This window comes from Crinia signifera, chromosome 8 (assembly GCF_055691185.1).
Source record: "Crinia signifera chromosome 8, ASM5569118v1, whole genome shotgun sequence".
NCBI lineage: Eukaryota > Metazoa > Chordata > Amphibia > Anura > Myobatrachidae > Crinia > Crinia signifera.
The window spans coordinates 101,757,782-101,775,621 of NC_139224.1; the positions used below are offsets into that span (position 1 = coordinate 101,757,782).

General features: G+C 41.7%; 1 protein-coding gene across 10 annotated transcripts in view; it reads right to left on the reverse strand.

The window, feature by feature from the left end:
• The window catches only part of NTNG1 (netrin G1), a 278,549-nt gene that overhangs the window by 170,272 nt on the left and 90,437 nt on the right, over window positions 1-17,840 (reverse strand). The window lies entirely within an intron of this gene.

The window sequence follows — 17,840 nt, forward strand, 5'->3', positions numbered from 1 at the left end:
CAGTTGTGCTCATAAGTTTACATACCCTAGCAGAATATGTGATTTTCTGGCCATTTGTCAGAGAATATGAAAAACTTTTCTTTCACTTTCTTTAGTGGTTGGGTGAAGCCATTTATTGTCAAACAACAGTGTTTACTCTTTTTAAATCATAATGACAACAGCATGAGAGGTGAGAGATGGGACAGTAGTTTGAGAGAGTGTTAGGGTCAGAGTTTCATTTTTTTAGAATGGGAATAATCACTGCATGCTTGAACAATGAAGGACAAATACCAGTAGAAAGAGGCATATTGCAGATGTTAGTTAAATTTGGGTTCCTCATTTAAGTACATACAATATAGAACAGAGAATTGTATATTAGTTCTCCAAATGTGCTTGGAGTGATGATGGGGCTTGTTAGAAAAGTTTTAATGTTCCTCCAATATAAGAAATCTGTGCTCTGGTGATGTCAACTGTCTTGCTGAAGGGCGTTCCCCTGGTAAGAGGTGCTGCTGTTCCCAATGACGTACCATGAGAAAAGTCATGAGGTGGCAGAAAATTCAAAGACCACAAATTGTCAGATGACAGTGGTGGCTTTGTTGAGTTTTGGACTCAAAGTGTCTCACCTTTGTCAAGAACATTCTCTGCTGATGGATTTCCATTGTCACCTGATCTCTGCGCATATGTTTGAGTAAAATGTGACTAAAATGCGCATGCTGGCTTCTGTACTGAGCATTCTACAAAGGTTGCATTATTTATGGTTAAACTTGTTATTGTGATCTGGAAGACAGGCACACAATTTGTTCCTTGAAAGCTTCATTTTCCTTACTGTAATCTTTTATTGGCCTGGACCAAAACCGATAGCTGCATACACCCTATGCGATATGCAGCACTGTCATTATTGTGCAGTGCCAAAAATACACAATATTGTGCTAATACACTGAATGATAACGATATCGCTTATTGATGTCACCAGGACCCATGTCGACCATGCAGTCGCTGACGACATTGTCAGATGTGACTGAATGTTCATACAACAGCGGAGCTCGTTAATGAGCTGCGGGAGCTTGCATTGTTAACGATATAGTGAGTACACACACTGAACGATTATATGAGAGATGAGCAAAATCCTCATAGTTTTGTTAACTGAATTTCAGTTTGCAGTCACCTTAATCTTTAACTACTCTTCAAGCGATCAGTACATGTCAGAGTTATATACACATTGATCTGTCTCCATTCTCCATATTTAAAGTAATGTTATCATTTGTAAGTAAAAAAAAATAGAACATAAACCTTTGTTTTCAGTCATAATTATAAATGCCATGATCGAGGGGCCTATATATTAATATCTGTGGTCTTCCCATAATTACTAACCATTCCTATGTTCCAGATGTTTTCTTTTTTAAATAATGTATCACCACTACAGTATGTGCTGATTGTAACTCCCAGGACAGATTACATCTTGGTCACACTAGCAGAGTCTTTCACCTGTTCAAAGACACCCCTGAGATTCTGTCGCAGTGCATGCCCCTAGTGCCAGCTTCTGGCACCGGACAGAGATTGTGGGAGAGGGATCGTAAGATCCGTATCCTGCCCCATGGGCATCAAGCGATTTATATGCCAGTTTTTACAAATTTCTATAAAACACAAGATGATAAATAGGTCTGTAATTCTGCATCTCTTACCACCTTGTTATTTCTTCATAAGGATTATGTCGGCATTTTATTGACCCATTTTCAGATATAAAGAAGACAGGTGCTTCGATGCTTGCAATATAATAAGCCTGGCGAATAATAAGGCAGACTACCGGTCTTATCTATCTATGTCATGGTGCCAGGCAGGATCTTTCCTACTGAGCAACTATTCATTGACCCCTCCCGACCTCAGTTAACTAACAGCTTACAGTACTTCACTGAACTGTCAAGACTACCCTGGAAGGTGGGCTGAGAATGCTTAATAAAGCTACATTTAACTACAATGACATACGGCACATTCTCAGCCCATTCTCAGGCACACAGTGAAGCTTCAGGAGGTGGGCTGTTAATTGAGTGTCTTTGCCCACATGCCAGATCTTCAGTGACAGTCTACAGTACACAGCTACTGGTCCTGGTTGGGCCGTGTCTGTGATTACAGCTATGGGAGTGTGAGCTGTTATTCTGCTACTGTAAGTGCAAGGAGGAAGACTGTCAGCGCAATAGTAGCCAACCTCTGTAGCGTAAATATATCACACAACAGGACACTAGTTGAGCAGAACACAGCAAAGTAACATATTTCCCAATACAAAACGTCAGTATCTTTTTTTTATGATAAACAATGTTATTTAGGATATTTGTTATGGATTCTTTGATACATTTTTGGAAGATCCAATTTTAAAGTAGTACCATTGGCTTATATGACATTTCTAGTAGAACAAGAGGCAACAAAGGAAGAACCAGCAGAATAGATGTTCTCCAAGGTACTGCAGTATATGGGCGGGATGCTCTAATTTAGAAATGCGGTAAAAACCCCATTATCAGGGTTTTTACTGCATTTCTATTTTCTCTAACCCCCCTCCGCAGTGTCAGCGCTGCGGAGGGAATCGCCAGCAAAAGCTGGCAATTCCCTGCAGAAGCCTATGGGCTTCTTACCGCAGCGCTGTGTGTGTGATCCGTACCTGCCGACCTGCAGCCGGCTCCGGCAGTCTGCGCAGATGGACTGTCGGGTCTCAGACCCGGAAGTCCAGCACCGTGGCCACATCGCAAGGGACAGCTCTTATCGCAACAGTTGTCCCTTGCTCTAACCGTATATGTTAGAGCATATGCGATCATTAAGTATGCGAAGCCCGGCGGAGGGGGGCTGCGGATGTTAGAACATCCCGCCCTATATTTGTTATTACAACATTATTGGAATCTTTGGTTGAAAACCCCCCAGCTACAGTATGATTGCAATGGTATAATGGATGATGTATATAATTGTTTTTGGAATATGCAGAATCATACAAAGGGTATTTTTAGGTCACAGCAATAAAACAAAACCACATATATTGTGCAGATATTAGCTTTAATATTTGTTTCCCAGCTCTCCCGCCTCCTCCATATTTAAGATTTTATCCTGCTGTGTTGTACATACTGTAATCTCTGTAGTTTAAAATAAATAAAAAATGAAGCACCCCCATGGTACATCACAAACTATCCTCATCTGTCAGTGCTTACTGCAGATTTCTCCTGATAAATGGATTCATTTCAGACTGGACTCAGCAATTTGATTCAAAGTCAATTTAACTGGTTAGTTGCTAAACAGTGTATTTTTGTGTAATTTGCTGTTATATTCAGCAGCGTACCTTTGTCTATCAAGCAGGATTCCATATGACAAATATAAGAAATATACGTATGTTTTAAAAAGTCGATCTGCAGCAGCTGTATGCTGAGGAAGGTTCCCTGTAGGGTTTCATGCTTCTGGGTTCTCGGGTGGCTCGTTGATTCCCTACTGGTTTTGTCCCTCTTTGGTGTAGCTCACTTCAGAGGGACTTTTTGAACTCAGATACAGTAGATAGATACAGGTATATACATATGTGTATATACAGTATATGTATGTACAGTATATATATATATATATATTCATTCAGGGGTTAAAGTGAGGTGAGGTGGAACTAGTTCAATGTCCACATTGGGCCCTGCATAGTAATTCTAACAGAGAAGCATTATAGAGTGGCAAAAACCCTTCCACAGGCCCTGGCTCTGCCTAATGGGGGGAGGGGTAATTAGGTGGCAGAGGGAACTGAGTTCCCCCATCTCTCCAGAACCACTTTAAACACTGTATATATATGGTCAACAATTGATAAGGGTGCAGCGACTGCATGTGTTAAATATAAATACCACAAGTCTTTTGAGTAAATTGATGCCAGAACCAAATATAATAAATAGTACAACATTTATTTTACCAATAAAAATTACTAAAAACAATGTAATTAAAATGTGACCAAAAATACTTAATGCAAAAGAGAGGACTAATTCAATGTATTATCTTAATTAGCTGGAGGCTAACCCAACAATTTTCATCTCCAAGACTGCTTCAAGGGGACTTCTTCTTCTTGGAGACGAAACGCATTGGTTTATACTGCCTCCAGCTAACTAAGATAATACATTGAATTAGTTCTCTCTTTTTATTAAGTGGTTTTTTTGGCACCTCCTATTCCTAATCCGAGGGCTCTGATCCAATCAGGTAATCTATGTCCCTGAGTATAGCCAGTTGGGATGCATATCTCACTCAAAACTTCTCTCTCTCTAGGCATCCATATATGAAGAACCGCTTAGTTCTCTAAAAGTATTAGGCACAATAAAATAATGATGCGGCCATACCCCCTGTCCTGATTCTGGGCATTCCAAATATGGGAAGTATGTAACATAGATCTATGATGAGCATAGACAACGTTTGGTAATAAAACTGTTAGTGAATTACAACTACCATGCTATACTATTATAGTTATTATCATTTATTTATATGGCTCCACAAGGGTTCCACAGCGCCTAACAACACATAAATGAGCAAAAACAAGAAAACGACGACTTAAAGTACGAGACAATTTAGGACCAGTACATGGTAAATAAAGATAGTTGCATCAGGACACAGGACGCTGAAGTAATTATTAGGATGGCAGAGACCTAGGGTTAGGTTCCATTGAATGGAGTAAGGAGTAAAATAGATTATATATATATATATATATATATATATATATATATACTGTTTATTATATTATATACATACTAAGAGAGGAAAAAAACACATGAGGAGAGAGGGCGATTGCAGCAGAGAATGACAATTTCATTTTTATTTGCAAGGTCACTGTGATGCGATACGTGTACTGCAATCTATAGCTGCCAGTGGGTAATGTTGGGTTCTCTCACTATGAATGCTAGTTAGCGTGTCTCCTCTATAGACTATAAAGTGAAATACTGTAATTGTATGCAGCATGGGTGTTGTATTCCATTGGCAATCAGATTTGAATGGGCCAAAAGGCAACCATATGACATGTGACATCAGAAGAACAATAAAGTTTGAGGACAATTGTATGTTATATGCACAAGAGAGAGCCTTAAGGTAAGGTATCATAGTTATGTAAGCAAAATTAACCCCTTCAGTTGTAATTCTGAGAATTTTCCAGGGCTATGCTTTAGTGTCCAGACTGGCAAGCTCGGATAATTCTCAGGATTGACCGCGCCTCCTCCTCTCCCCGCCCCCGGCTGTTATGTTACAGTCTGCGCCGCCGGGTTCTGACACAGCGGGTTGCCGGGGGCAGGGTAGGGGGCAAGGCCGGGCAGCGGCTGACATAGTGTTCAGCGGTGCTGCCCGGCCCCAGCACACAGCGTGGTGGGTTTTTTTTAGGTAGCGCTGCCCCTAAAAAAAAAACTCACCCAGTGGGAAGCGCTCCCTAAAAAAAACAACCCACCACTGAAGGGGTTAAGGAGGTTCTTCTTTTTTTAATAACACAATTTACAGAAACTAATAATGGAATTCAGCAGCCAAATTTGGCAATACAGTAAGAGAAATTATGATTGTTCAATATGCAGGGATAGACCTTTTAAATCCTAAAGTTGGTACAGTATATACACAACACGATGCCTTTCCACATTGTTTCTTTTAGAGACTATACATACACTGAAGAAGATTAGATTCTCAATGCAATTCTGTATAGTTTGAGTGAAGAACCATACCATACCATATATACTGTACATTTATACACTCTGTGTATGTGCCCTCATTTACCCCTCGTTTTTGCCCTGCTAGAGCTGCCCTGGTTAGCTGTAAATGGTGTCACTCTGGGGGGTGTGGGCAGCAAACACTCAGTGGCAGAGAGGACACACAGAATGGGGGTACTGAGCGCTGAGGCACTTAGCACATAAAATCACCTGTCCCCAGCTATTAGCACTCTCTAGGTACAAACTTCCTCTGGTAGCAATAGCAGTTTAGAAACTGTTCCTCTGGAACTCAGTGGCTTGGTTTTGCAAGGCCAAATAACTACACACAAGCCTGAAATTGCCATGCATATTGCCAAACAACAGCTTAAGTAGTTTAAAGCATACTTGCTGACAGTGTTAAGTAGTTTAAAGCATACTTGCTGACAGTGTTAAGTCAGTCACTGGCATAAGGAGGATCAGGTGTGCAGTTTGGTGAAGTGGTGTGGCAAACTACATCATCTTGACCCTGCCCTCATAACAGATTGCCATGATTTTCAGCTTAATGTGGCAGAGGTAGGGGGCCACGGGGGTAGGGTGGGAGGTACTTGTGTATTATCACGGCGCCCATCGCATAGCATACCACTAATTAAGGTATGCGATGGCATGCGATGGGACCCGATTTGAGGCTTTCCCCGGGCTGAGTATACAATTTTAATATCGCGTCGCATCGCATGCCATTATAATGGCATGCGATGCAACGCGATCATGCCCGATTTGGGCTTATTCCCTCCCATGTTAAATGCCCCCCCAGACCTCGATTTTTAATTGTATACCCACCCTGATGGGTAATGAGTATGTTAAATGCCCCCCCCCCATTGTTAACTCCACCCCACTATCAACGCCAAACCAAAGCGGTTGTACAATGCCCTACGATGGAAAATGTGGGCGCCGTGATAATACACAAGTACCGGGCGGGATTTAATTACTGATGAAGGCGTCACAAGCGAAAACGCTGAATGGTGATTAATCTTACTTGATCCATTGAACATTTTGAGATTTCCCAACAACTATCAGCAGCTTGAATGAGGTTATATGACTGTGGACCTCGAGGCGGTTCAGTAATATGGAATTGATTAGTTTATTTTATTGTAAGGAGTTTTATCCATAGTTGTATTATTATTAATGTTGGCCTTTTTATGATGCATTGGTGTAATTCCAGGATATATTTTAAATAAGTAGTTGCTCAAATTATTATTATATATGCAAAATATATAATTGTAAGATTAATTAAAAAATCTATCTATCTATCTATCTATCTATCTATCTATCTATCTATCTATCTATCTATCTATCTATCTATCTATCTATCTATCTATCTATCTATCTTAGTAGGTGTGTTTGTGTATACAGTATATTACAAATAGCATGTGTTTGAAGTAAAGTCTAATCACACAATTTGTACACACCGCAGACTGCTTTGCTGAAGGATAGCACCTGCTCGGAGCCTATCCTGAGCTTGCACAGTGTTTAGAGTAAATACAAAAGGATGTGGAGTGGGCAGGTTCTAATCCTCCCAGGGCTTCATTAAACAATGTATGCATCATTCTTAATTTCCTAATTCTGACTTTGCAAAGATCTCCCGCTTAGCCAGCTGGAGATTTCCTTAGTGCTTTAATAGGGACACCAATCAATATGATTTCTAGCTCCTAGAATGTTGCTCCCTACTGTAATTCTGTTTGATGTGACACTATATAAAAATGGTTTAACATAGGAAGAAACTGTTACAGGGAGATTTTATTTCAGTCAATTCTATATTAAAGGGATACTATCATAAATAGAATGTTTATATATATATATATATATATATATATATATATATATATAGAGAGAGAGAGAGAGAGAGAGAGAGAGAGAGAGAGAGAGAGAGAGAGAGAGAGAGAGAATCAAGAAAAAGGCTGGCACTCCGGGGTCTTTGAAAACGTGCTGTATTAATGGCAAAAACGACCAACGTTTCCAGGGTGGTCCCCCTTTGTCAAGGTGCGTGGTGATAACGTTATCACCACGCACCTTGACAAAGGGGGACCACCCCCGAAACGTTGGTCGTTTTTGCCATTAATACGGCACGTTTTCAAAGACCACGGAGTGCCAGCCTTTTTCTTGATTCTCCATACTAACCTTTGGAAAGGCACCAGGGCAGCTGAACCGCAGCGGTGAGTGCCGGGCCGCACTAACCTATAAATAAATATATATATATATATATATATATATATATATATATAGAACGCAGAGGGGTCCGGCACTCCTAACGAGTTAATGGTATAGGCTGGTGCCTGCACAGCAGAGTGCAAATGTAGATGGTTGTGGTGCGGCACTCACAGCTCTTTCAGAGATTCTCGGAAACACCAATAACAGTCAACGTTTCAGAATTTATTAATAATAAATAATACATTTTGAAACGTTGACCGTTATTGGTGTTTCCGAGAATCTCTGAAAGAGCTGTGAGTGCCGCACCACAACTATATATATATATATATATATATATATATATATATAAATATATATATATATCTCATCTATATTTTTCTAGTGTCCGTGAGTCTCCGAAACACTGCCATCTGCTGGCAGAGAGTGAAACTACACCTTTTTCTCACACATGCACAAACACAAAATGTAGCAGAATAGGTTTTGAAGCTTTTGCTTCCAGCGGGCTTACTAGTATATATATATCATCTATATGAGTCTAGTGTCCGTGTGACCTTGAGATCAGTGGCGTAACTATGTACATGTGGGCCCCATAGCAAAAGTTTGTAAGAGCCCCTATTGATCAACTTATGCTGAAAAATGTATATAGTACATGATACTTTGACAGGCAAAGTGGGCCCCTCTCAGCTCTGGGCCCCATAGCAGCTGCACCCCCTGCACCTATGGTTGTTACGCCCTTGCATGATCCTAGATGTCCGATTCTAGATGTATGCCAGTGGTGAAGCACTGCTTGCACACACCTATGTGCAGGGAGCGGCAGTGCCGGACTGCGGGGCGTGAAACAGCTGCTGAATTTAAAAAAAAAAAAAACATTTTAAAAAGAATGGCTGGCCAATGATTGGCTGAAAAAAATCTCTCAGCCAATCAGATGGGAGGCTGCTGGCTGGCTGAGAGAATTGTCTCAGCCAATAACCAGCCGGGCAGTCTGTTGAAAATATTTTGTTAAATTCAGAAGCTGTTTCACGCCCCTCCCTCCCCCCACCAATGCTAGCTGCCAGGACCCAGCTGCCTGCACCCCCACCCCGCCGCTGCTGCAGCAGCTCCCCTGGAGTTATTACATGCAATAAATAGTGTGCGGTTTATTGCATGTAAAAATGGCAAGTGAGCATCCTGGGGAGGTGCTGGGAGAGCTCAAGGGCATATACCGGTGGAGCTCAAGGGCATATTGGTCTGACTTGTCCTTAGGGCAAGACAGACTAGTGTATGGGGTCTTTACCCAGGCTGACCATAGGATCTGGAAGTCTGCGTATGACAACTTAGACTCGGGGCCCGGCACATCTAAATAACAGGACAAAACATCCCTGTTTTGAAGAATAGTGCGAGTTGCTGCCCCCAAAATGGCTGACAGGGGATGGGACTGTCAGCAAAATCACAGGACACACTCTGCACAGAACAAGCTTTGCACATGTACAAACACACTGGATTTGTACATAGACCATCGGGTTTATGTAAAAATCCAAAACAAACCCACAGTAGCTAAAAATAGCAATGCAAGTAAACCATTTCTGACCCTGGTGCTGATGTTTCCTTCTCCCGTAGACAATGGCAACCATCCCACCCCTAACATGATGTTGAAGAATGTAAATGATGTTTTTTTTAGTTCTATCCCTATTTTTTGAACATTGATGTGTCGCAGTACGGGTATTTATAGTTATTTAGGCACTTTATGCAATGTAATTGATTTATTAATTGATGTTTGTTCAGGCATCTATGACTCAATGTGCTATGCTAGGGACTGTACACATATGTTAGTAGATCAAGATAGGTTGTGGTTATTTTGTAACAGGCTGCATTCAACTAACTTTCTCCCTTACAAAGTTACTTAGCAAGAAAATGTACCTTTCCCTGGAATACTCTGCTTTGCTGTGCTGAAGGAGTCTTACTGTGTTACTGTAGTATGGCCATTCATTATTAATCCACAGCTGCACTTAGAGGCTGGGAAGGCACTATTAGAGGCTTCCTGCTGAGGCTGGAAGATGAGCACATACATCTTGGACTGGCAGTTTCCTTCTCTAAATTGTGTCTTAACCCATGCACTACCAAAGGGCATAGACTGTTCAACACTGCCCACCATGTACTGAAACTGTGTACCTAGTACACGTAGACAACTATACAATGCTATCATTTCCTAATTATGGGTTCTTACACATGAGCAATTTGTCTTCAGGGGCATTACAATTATTGACATTCGTGCCTCTTTATCATCAAGAGTGTTAACAATAAATGACCTCCACAATGTGCAACCACCAGCCACACACATAGTACTTTAACCTGTTGTCAATGAAAAACTGCTAATGTTGCCATTTACTGTATCAGTAATATGTCAGTAAGGCAGCTAAGTGATAATCAGCTGCCTCAGTGATACTGGCACATACTGTAACTGTATCCCTTAATAGAGCCAGTCTGTGCTGATACGCACATAGGGCCTTATTCTGATTGAGTCGGACGGCTCCGTGTGTGGTCGGTCGGCCGATGTTTGCGCATGTGCAGAGAGCGCGAATGCCTCGCACGTCCGAACACGGCGTGAGTTCGGTGCAGAAAGCGATCGGTCAGAACCATCCGAGCAGGGGGTGGAGAGGGGCGAGAAGGGATCTCTCCTTTCTTTTTTCCCTTTTCTATCCCAAAGATGCAATAGTGTGATGTGGACTAGGTGAAATGAGGGAGATTGCTAGACTAATGAGGGAGAGAGGGAGATTGCTCTTATTTCAGGGAGTCTCCTGCAGAATGCAGGAGGGAAGGCAATTATGTTATAAGCATGCTAGGCAGCTGGCCAGGGACCCACAATTTTAGAGCCTCTCTCCCTGCCTCCCAGTCTGTAAGCCAGAGGCAGAACTCTGGGAGGCAATGGAGTCTTCTGTTGCAGGGCTCCTACTCACAAGGGGGCATCTCTCCTCACCATCAAGTTTGAATCAGTTAATTGAAAGCAGTTGATATTGCTAATGTGGCTGACTCCTCCTTCTAACATAATTTTTTATCACACCCTGTATTAGATCCCATGACTTTACTGGAGACAGACACCTTACTGATTGAGCAATTGGGGGGTGGGGGGGCACCAATACTTATCTTGCCTCCGGGCAACTTGGATGAACTTACGGCACTGCTGTAAGCAGTAAATAGCTGCCACAAATCGGGGTGCTGACAGTCAGAGATGGCACAGAATCACAGGGAAAGTAAAGTTAGTAGTTTTTTTTATTATTCAGGTGAATGGGTGACTAGGGGCCCAGTGCATAGCTTGCCACGGACCTACAATGCTGTTAAGATGGCCCTGACTCCAGTAAATATGGAGAGTGATTACTCATATTTTCAGCCCTCACAATCAAGTGGGTGGCTAAGCCACACACCTATTCCTTTAGCAGCTGCATCATGAAACATGCAGTGCTTTTATTTCCATATAGATTCTGTCACATACTTCTCTTTTAGCTGTCCTGTGAGCTGTCTTCTCAAGCATTCTGCTGCTTTCAGGCCTTCATCTGTTCCCAACTAAGGGCCTGAATCCGAGCACAAATGCCATTGCAGCGGTGATCACGGTGGATATATGAAAATATGCAGATTTCACACCTGCTAGAAATGTAAGTGAGGCGCCAACAGTCCGCCTTTCAGTTCCGCTGGTTGAGTGTGAAGACACAACTGTTGGATGCACCCTGATTGATCCTAGAACTTCTGGGTAACTCTATGGTCACGCAGAATGGCCATCCAAACTATGACTCTGAGGCCATGTGTACTAGGAGCCTGATTCAGAGTTGATAAAAAAAAAAAAAAGCAAAATCTTTCTAAAAATGACTAAACCATTCTGCACTGCAGGTAGGGCAAATGTAACATATTAAGAGAGAGTTAGATTTGGGTGAGGTGTATTCATACTGAAATCTAAATTGCAGTATTAAAATAGAGCAAGCAGTGTTCACCCTGAACAGAAAAAAACCCTCACCCAAATCTAACTCTCACTGCACATGTTACATTTGCCCCGACTGCAGTGCACATGGTTTTGTCCATTTGAGAAAGATTTTGCTTTGTGATCAACTCTGAATCAGGCCCTATATTTGTGGCCAGCCTTGGCCCCATTACCTCCCATAAATGGTCCCTGACTGTCAATAACATTGTAAATAAGTCCTCACTGCGACTGCTGTCACAAGACCATTTCGACATATGCACAGTGCAACTCCAATGCACATCCAGTACAAAGATAAATTGCTCATTAGCAGAAACATTGGCATTGCAACCTTCTCTGAATCAGGCACTCTGGTGGGTATTCACTCTCGGTTCACAACTGTAGATCCGTCCCGACAGCCGTGACCCTGGCCCATTTTTCATTTTGCTCAACCGCATATTGCCAGGTGCCAATCAATCAGGCTCATGATCAGCAAAAAGGGGTGTGTCCAGTAAACAGCTGTGGATTGTCAGGATTCGGCCATGATTGCGACAATTCATGGCCATTATCGACCAAACAGGCCCGACTGATTTTAAAGTCGGGCTCGTTCTGTCGATCTGGCTCTTCAATGCTGTCAGGAAAGACTGCATTGAATAGGTGCCGCCGCTATTTCCCCCATCGAAAAAAGCGTCAGGGATTGAAACCCCCTCCCCACTATGCCCATCACTGGTGGCTTGTAGTTCTTTTGGACAGACCTCCTACTGGTCTTCCTCTATGACCATTCCATTGAATTTGCTTAAATGGGAAAAGCTGGCCATAGTGGGACATTCCTTGGTGAATGTTCTGCAGTAATGCTTCTGTACTACAACTAAATGAAAAGATGAGAATCTTCAGTATGAAGCTTGTTGTGCAGATAGGGGGTCATTCATTATTTGTCTTCCTACTGTTTGTCCAAAGCATCCTGATTTTAGAGCAAGCCAGCACTTAGAATTGGGCGTCCTTTGTGCAATGTACAGTAGGCGCATACGAGAAATTCTTTTTTTTTCTTAAATGAACATGAACCAATTTTATTAAAATATTAAAGTGTACAAATGTAGTGCATGAAACAAAGAGAACTTTGATGTCTCCTAACTTTCATGACTTAATTAAGACATAAACGATGCTCAAACTAACATGGTTTCAGAAAAGAAAAGGAAAAGCTGCAATTAATTAATTAATGTGGTAGTTCAAAGCGATAGTAAGGAAGTGAGTGAATATGCACATTACTCTGTATAATTCTGTATACTGCAGTGTGACAGGGATGCTGTCAATATGCCGGCGGTCGGAATCCCGACGGCCGAAATACCGATGCCGGAATCCCGACCGCCGCAATGCCAGCACTTTGTCCCTCTATGGGTGTCCACGACACCCATAGAGGGAGAATAAAATAGTGTGCTGAGCGCAGCAAGCTGTGAGCCCGCAAGGGGGAGCAATCCACGCCCCGCTCCCCCTTGTCGGCATTTTGGTGGTCGGGATTCCGGCAGATCCTCCTGTCTGTGGTCCCGGTGCTTCTCCTGTTACATTTCAAATATCACTTGCAAAATGCAAGCCTTTCAGAAGACAGTTATTTAGTATGCAAGAGGAGGCCGCCGCCTCCTCTAGCATCCTTAATAACAGTCTGCTGTGAGGGGAGGCCCGTTTTGTGAGGGGTATTTGCGCCGGGACTGCAGACAGGAATCTCTGCTGGTCCCGGCAAGCGGACAGCAACAGACTTTGCAGCAGAGGCGGCTCCATTACCAGCAATAGCTTCCGCAGGTCCTGCGACGCCCAAACTTACCCAGCGCTTCCAAGCCACCGCGGGGTCTGTGGAGCTATAATTACGCCACTGATAAAATGTCTCCTTTTTTAGCAAATCTAAAGACTAAAGGTAGAAAGAAGACTTTAATTAATCTTAAGTTATTTTAATACCATGCATTAAATATACTGGTCCTGATTCAGGTTTAGTTGTAGTAGCGGCGCATGAACTACTGACTACTGTTACCAGTACAGAGGAAAATTACATTTTTTTTTGTCCATAAATAAATGATCCCTTATTTCATAACACACTCTTCAGACCTGTGGCCATGAAGCAGTTAAAACACTGTGTGGGGTTGAATGTACAAGGAGCATATAATAAAAAATACAATAAATTCTCTTTCTTGCTGCCCTGTGGGACATTAATAAGGATCCAGGCTGTGAGATGAATCCCAGCCCTCTGATTTGGGGTTTAATTTCCCAGTTCTCCCCCAATAAAGATGAACTTCAGATGTGGACTGCGATTGATGCAGAGTCTCCAGATACTTGTAAGAGATATAATATTCTTTCTGAGAGCCAAGCCTGTGTGTTATGTCATTAGGAGAAGATTTAACTCATCAGCGCTGTATTGGAGTAGTGTAAAATATAGAGACACTGTAGGTCTTCATAAATGAGCACAGAAGTACACTGTGCATCTATATACAATATCAATAGATATTGATTGCCACATAGATAAATGCAATTACTATTATTAACAGTTACTTATATTGGATGGCCATATTCCACTGCTCTTTACATTAAGGCAGTGGTTCCCAAACTGTGTGCCTAGGCACCCTGGGGTGCCTCAGGACACTTGCAGGGGTGCCTTGGGTTGGTGGACCGGGATCAATTCATATTATTTATGGTCAATGTACCAGGCAAAACCAGTGCTGGTGGCTGTCAATCATAATATATGTGGACAAACAGGAGCAAATCCTGTCCCTCACCAGATAACTGTGACATATACACACAATGCACTTCATTTAATATTTTTTTTCCTGATTTTCTCGATAAGAAGCCTTTGGCCTAGGGGTGCCTTGAAAATATTTTGATGCTCTAGGGTGCCGTGTTTCAAAAAAGTTTAGGAACCACTGCAATAGGGAATAAAACAGTAATGAAACGAGATGGGGTGATAACAGATAGACAAAGAAGTAAGAGCAGCTGTGAGACTGATCGTCCTCGCTAATACTCTCTTCTGCTGATACGTATGTGAATCCCCCCATTGGTTACCTGTATTTTACCAAATTCAGTATACACAGAAGGCTACAACTACACCAGCATACAACGCTTCACTTACCTCAAATATCTCCCAAGTCGACCTCTCCACATGATCTGCATCTCTTATGCTAACACATTACATGCTCCCATTCCCCAGAGGTGGACTTCCCAGTACGCAAGTACCTGGTGTCACTTGTTGGGGGGTAGCATAGCATGATCAAATGCCTGGGGGTGACACTTGCTGGGGGGTAGCAAAGCATGATGACTGGCATGAAAGCCCTGCTAGACCTATAGCCAGATGAGGCCGGGTTATTTTTTCTTTCAAGTCATTAGAACTTGTTTTGTCTTTATGTCTCTATGTCTTATTATTGTTACTATTAATATTATTATCATTATTATTATTATTTTGTAACTGGTGAGGGAGGAGGGGGCAATGGTCAGTTAATTTGTGGTGGTGGAGGGTCAGTGGGGTTGGTTTTGCTTTGGCAGTCTAGAGGTGTCAACATAAAGCTAGCATTGACACGATGGGGGGTGACTGACAGTATTGTGTGTATGGGAAGCCTGACCCCTTATATCCCCTGCCATCCACAATTACAGGGCTATTTATAGTGTGTATGGGAAGCCGTATATTTCCCCTGCCATCCATGATTACAGGGCTATTGTTCATGCTGCACCCACGCACAATAAAACTCTAGTCTCCAATACCTCTTGTGACAAGCCTACGAAATTCCAAAACTACCCACATAACCTCCATAAGTTATCTTACCCAATTAAACCCCTCTATAAAGTCTACACATAGCCTCGCAGATTTGCTCTACCTTTACATTTGCATCCTCCTGACCAGTGACCAAACCTGTGACTGCGTTCTACTGCCCACCAAGAACCTATGCAATCCCACTGGATTAATATGCATTATGTAGAACTTATCCTATATCAATTCATATTAACCTATAAATTGTAAGCTTGCATTTAGGGCACTTCTACCCGTATGTCTGTTTGTTATTACCCAGTCTTGATTTATTAGTATTGTAACCAATGTTAAAGTGCAATGCAATGTGCATGTCCTATCATGTATAAGTAACTGATAAAAAGAATAATAATAATAATAGCTCACTGCACACTATTTATATAAAAACTACTTTGTATATTTATACTTTGTATATTTAACCCCTTCCCGCCGCAGCCTGTTTTTGCCTTCCTGACAGAGCCCTTTTTTTCAAATCTGACATGTATCACTTAAGTGGGGATAACTTTTTTTTGCTTTTACTTATCCCAGTGATTTTGAGAATTTTTTCTCGTGACACATTGTACTTCAATTTAGTGGTAAATTTGGGTCGATACAGTCTGTGTTTTTTTGTGAAAAATACCAAAATGTCGTAAAAAAATGGAAAATTTAGCAATTTTCAAAATGTTAAATTTTCTGCTTGTGAGACAAATAATCATACCACTCAAAATAGTTAATAACTAACATAGACCATATGTCTACTTTATGTTTCCATCATTATTTCAACTTCCTTTAAAAAATTTTGGACACTAGGAGGCTTAAAATATGAATAGCAAATTCTCAAATTTTCAAGAAAATTTCAAACACTGATTTTTTTAGGGACCAGTTCAGTTCTGATGTGACTTTGAGGGACTTGTATGTGAGACACCCCCATAAATGATGCCATTTCAAAAACTGCACCCCTCACAGTATTCAAAACAGCATTTTGGAAGTTTGTTAACCCTTTAGGTGTTTCACAGGAATTAAAACAAAGTGTAGGTGAAATTTCAAAATTTCATTTTTTTTGCAGATTTGCAATTTTAATACATTTTTCTAAGGAACACAGTAGATTTTACTAAAGAAATGTGAGTAAAAATTGATTCCCCCAATTCTTTTGTTTTCATAAATATCCTATATGTGGCCCTAGTGTGCACGTTGACCAAACCACAGGCTTCATAATAGAAGGAGCACCTACTTGATTTTGGAGCCTCCTTTTTATGAGATTATTTTTTAGGCACCATGTAGGTTTCTAGGCACCATAAGATGCTAAAAGTTAGGAACCCCCCCACAAGTGACCCCATTTTGCAAACTACACCCCTCAGGGAATTCATCTAGGGGTATAGTGTACATTTCAAACCCCCAGGGGTTTCACCAATTGTGGTACAACTGGGCAGTGAAAATGAAAAATTACATTTTTTACACAAAAATGCAGTTCTGGCTCAAAATTTTTCATTTTCACAAGGAATGAAGGAGACAAAGCACCCCAAAATCTGTGCCCCAATTTCTCCCGAGTACGGCAATGCCTCACATGTGACCAAAAAATACCATTTGGGTGCATGGCAGGACTCAGAAGGGAAGGAGTGATTTTTGGATTTTGCAGCTCAGATTCTGGTGGAATGTTGGTGGGTGCTATGTCGCATTAGCAAGCCCCCCGAAGCCCCAATACAGTGGAACCCCCCCACAAGTGACCCCATTTTGCAAACTACACCCCTCAGGGAATTTATCTAGGGGTATAGTGTACATTTCAAACCCCCAGGGGTTTCACCAATTTTGGTACAACTGGGCTGTGAAAATGAAAAATTAAATTTTTTTACACAAAAAATGCAGTTCTGGCTCAAAATTTTTCATTTTCAGAAGGTATGAAGGAGAAAAAGCACCCCAAAATCTGTGCCCCAATTTCTCCCGAGTACGGCAATGCCTCACATGTGACCAAAAAATACCATTTGGGTGCATGGCAGGACTCAGAAGGGAAGGAGTGATTTTTGGATTTTGCAGCTCAGATTCTGGTGGAATGTTGGTGGGTGCTATGTCGCATTAGCAAGACCCCCGAAGCACCAATACAGTGGAACCCCCCCACAAGTGACCCCATTTTGCAAACTACACCCCTCAGGGAATTCATCTAGGGGTATAGTGTACATTTCAAACCCCCAGGGGTTTCACCAATTTTGATACAACTGGGCAGTGAAAATGAAAAATTAAATTTTTTTACACAAAAATGCAGTTCTGGCTCAAAATTTTTCATTTTCATAAGGTATGAAGGAGAAAAAGCACCCGAAAATCTATGCCCCAA